The sequence below is a fragment of the Dipodomys ordii genome, unplaced genomic scaffold (genome assembly GCF_000151885.1).
Source record: "Dipodomys ordii isolate 6190 unplaced genomic scaffold, Dord_2.0 Scaffold412, whole genome shotgun sequence".
NCBI classification, from domain to species: domain Eukaryota; kingdom Metazoa; phylum Chordata; class Mammalia; order Rodentia; family Heteromyidae; genus Dipodomys; species Dipodomys ordii.
The window spans coordinates 7,848-12,110 of NW_012267628.1; the positions used below are offsets into that span (position 1 = coordinate 7,848).

Genomic DNA, 4,263 nt, shown 5'->3' on the forward strand with positions numbered 1-4,263 from the left:
GGTTCTGTCCCTGAGCCTCTCTATGCTCAAGGATAGTACTCTATCAGGAAAATTTTGTGATATGAAGATTCAACTTTCTAGCTGGGTGCTGTTGGCTCACGCCTGTTATCCTAGTTACTCAGGAGGCTGAAATCTGAGGATTGAGGTTCAAGGCCAGTCTGGACAGGAAAATCTATGAGGCTTTATAATGAGCCACCAAAAAAAATCCAGAAGTGGAGCTGTGGCTCAAGTGGTAGAGCACTAGCTTTGAGGGGAAAAGCTCAGGGACAGCACTCAGGCCCTGATTTCAAGACCTAGTACTGGCGTGCGCACGTGTATGTACAGACACACACACACACACAAACACACACACTCTCACACACACAGTATGAAATAAGGATTAAGTGATCCCAGCAGAACTTCAAGGAGAGAGAACAGGGCTGGGGTGTGTGGGGGGGAAGCGGGTACTTGGTACATCATTATAAGTAAGCAGTCGATGAAATCTCACGGGTTTTGGGGGTCAAGCATGGCTTTATTGGCCTTAACTCTGGATGCTATGAAGGCTTAAGGTCCTCTATCAAGTCATAGAGGTGGTTGTGTCTTCTGAGCAAATACTGCATGACTCCCGAATACATGTCATACAGCTGAGGACCCGAGTGACAGAGATGTGTCAGCCATGGGGAGCAGGGGCCAGGGGAACCAACCAGGTGACCTGAGACTGGGATCAGGAAAGAGCTGGGGTTGAGAATTTGGGGTGACCTTTATAGATTGATTCATTGGTTGATGGATGGATTGAATTTTGTCATTTACAGGTCTTGAATTTGGGGCCTGGACGCTGTTCCTGAGATTCCTTGTGCTCAAGGCTAGCTCTCTACCACTTTAAGACACAGCGGCACTTCTGGTTTTCTGGTGATTCATTGGACATAAGAGTCTCACAGGGACTTTCCTGCCCAGGCTGGCATTGAACTGCAATCATCAGCTCTCAGTGTCCTGAGTAGCTAGGATGACAGGCAGCAGCCACCTTCGTCTGTCAGGTTTGGGACTGGGGGTCTAGGGAAAGTGAGTCCCCGGGGTCACCTGGGCCCAGGGCATGCTCATCTCAATGAAACTCTCATTAATCATCTCCAGAAAGCTCAGGAACTGCCTGTCTTTGTAGGTGAAGCGGTTTCCAAAGACCACAGAACTGATGACATTAGCCACCATGCGGCTCAGGAAGAAGGTGGGATCGATCGGGGTGCCTGGGGCCGGGCAGTAGAAATCATCCATATTGGACATGATCTCGGGCGACAATGGAGTCTGTCCTGCAATGGTGGAATTTGACTCTTAGATCTGCTACTCTGTGGCACCAAGGGAGTGACTTCATGTTTGTAAACTGAGTCTATATCTCCCTGTCTGCAAAATGGTTGAGACCCCAACTAAGCATCTAGATAATGATTTGTAAGAAAAATTTCACTCAGTGCCTGATGTGCAGTAAGCACACCGAGAGCCAGGTATAGTGGTGCATGAGCTTAGTCCCAGCACTGCAAAGGCTAAAGATAAATGGAAGTATAAAGCCAGCCTGGGCTACACAACGACACGACCTTATCATCAAAACTCTCCATACAGATTTTGGGAGTTTGTTGGTGAAGAGTTCTGGATAAGTAGCTTCTAAGGGTCTTCCATTTTGATTTTTTTTGATCCATCATGGGGCCTGAACTCTGGGCCTGGACACGGTCAATCAGTTCTTCAGCTCAAGGCTAGCGCTCTACCACCTGAGCCATAGCACCATTTCTGGCATTTTGTGCTTTTGTGGTCTGAGGAATCGAACCCAGGGCCTCATGCACGCAAGGCAAGCACTCTACTAGTGAGCCACCTTCCCAGTCTCTATGCTGATTTTTTTTTGGTAGGTACTAGGGCCTGAACTCAAGGTGAAGTCTGGTCCTCTATTACTTGAGCCACAGCTCCACTTGTAGTTTTAGTGGTTAATAAGAGATAAAGATCCTCAGAGACTTTCCTGCCTGGACTGGCTTTGAACCACATTCCTCAAGATAGGAGCCTCCTAGTAGCTAGGATTATAGAAGTGAGATACAGGTGCTTGGCTAATGTCAAATTTTTAACATGTAACCTGGCTGGAAATCTCAGTAAATTGTGGAGAATTTCTATCTTCTCTCATTTCAGAGATTTCTGCCACCAAGGCCCATCTTCTTATGATTGAACTTTCCTCCATTAACAGCTCACCATCTAGCAGCCCTTCCCATTGTAGGAGCCCCACTACTCCTATACCTTTTGTCTTCCAGAATTCCTCTAGTAGGTACCCAATCTCTTCCTGAATTCTTCCTCAATGCTCTGCCTTCCTATACCAAAGTTTTGGAGGACAGTCAGAGAAAAACAGGAAAGGACCTTCCATCATTCTCCATTGGCCATAGCCAAACCTGTGGAGATGTGAGAGTAACTTTCCCTCTGCCCTTCCCTGCTCTGTGGTCAACACTGTGGTAGTCAGAATGGAGACAGACTAGTAAAGGTCTCAACTCTGATCTGGGGGAAACTTCCCACAATTTTCCACTCAAAGGGTGTGTGTGGAGGGGAACAACTATGATTGCCTCTCATGTGGATATAACCAGATTAGTGAGTTGCTTGAAAATATAATGAACTTATTTTGGCAGTTTAATGAATGGACGAGTTTATGACTGGAATTGTGGGTGGGTGCAATGGATGGATGGATGGATGGATGGATGATGGATGGATGGATGGATGGATGATAGATACATGGATGGATGGATGGATGATGGATGGAAGGATGATAGAAAGATACATGGATGGATGGATGGATGCACAGATGGATAATGGATAAATGGATAAATGGATAAATGGATGATGGATGAAAGAGTAATAGACTTATGAATGAGGAGGAGGCTTGTAATTGGAATGATGGGTGAATGAAATATAATTGAGAGGTGTATTCACAGTTGGTTGGAAAGGTTCTTCTTTATTAGAAGACTCACTAATAAATGTATTTTTGACAGATTTATGAAGCAATAGATAGGAGGGGAAAATACAGGGACCAAGAGGTCGATGAGAGAAGGAACAGACCAAGTGAGCCGGATTGGGATGGAAGGATACAGAGAGGAAGATGCCGAGGATACACTAGAAAATAAGCTTCTGGAACCTCTTGTGTTATACACGTGTATACAGTGGAAGATAAGAAATAATGTTGGCAGGGCCATGGGTCAGTGGCTCATACCTGTAATCCTTACTACTGAGGAGGTGAAAAAGCTCATAGACATTGTCCTGGACCTGAGTTTAATCCCCAGCCAGGGGTGGCGCGCGCGCGCACACACACACACACACACACACACACACACACACACACAGATTAACAGTAAACCCCAAAGTGGAATCCCACTCACCATGTGGCATTACCTGCTCTCTCTCACCACCAGCTTTCTTTTTCTTTTTCTTTGTGCCAGTCCTTGGCCTTAAGTTCAAGGCTCAGTTCCTGAGCTTCTTTCCCAAGGTTAGCACTCTACCACTTAAGCCACAGCACCACTTCCAGCTTTCTGTGTATGTGGTACTGAGGAATCGAGCCCAGGGCTTCATGAATGCTAGGCAAGCACTCTACCACTAAGCCACATTCCCTGCCTAACTACCAGCTTTCATATCAGCAAAATTACCCTAATTTTGATAGTTTTTCATAAAGGACTCAAAACAAGGATTCCTGCATTTGTGTTCTTCTCAAAGAACATGGAACATACCACATGCACTGTGATCATTTTCCTTCCTTCCTTGCTTGCTTGCTTCCTTCCTTCCTTTCCTCCCTCTCTCCATCCCTCCCCCTTCCTTCCTTCTGTCCTTCCTTCTGTCCTTCCTTTTTCTTTTCTCTTTTGTTTGTGGTGCTTGTGGACTCTGCCCATTTTAGGGAGCACAGGATGAGGGCAGATCTCTAGGTGGTTGACAAAAGTCTCAACAGGTCTCTAACCAAGACACCCACCCTCTCCTACTCAGAAAAAATACATGACCCACCTAGAAGAACTTCAAGAAGGTCTGGAGATTTCTGGCTTCTTCAGGATCCACGAGTGCAAGTCCCTGGACACCATGGGTGTATGTGAGGGTGGTGGGCCAGGCAGCATGAGGAACAGTGGACAGAGATAAGAGGGAGACTGTGCTGAGTGCCGATGGCTCACGCCAATCATCCTAGCTATTAATGAGGCCAGAGATCTGAGGATCGAGGTTCCAATCCAGCCTGGGTAGAAAAGTCCTTGAGAGACTCTTATCTCTAATTAGCTACTCCAAAACCCAGAAGTGAAG

General features: G+C 46.3%; 1 pseudogene; it reads right to left on the minus strand.

Moving 5' to 3' along the window:
* LOC106001784 overlaps window positions 1-4,263 on the minus strand; it is a 14,308-nt pseudogene that overhangs the window by 3,766 nt on the left and 6,279 nt on the right.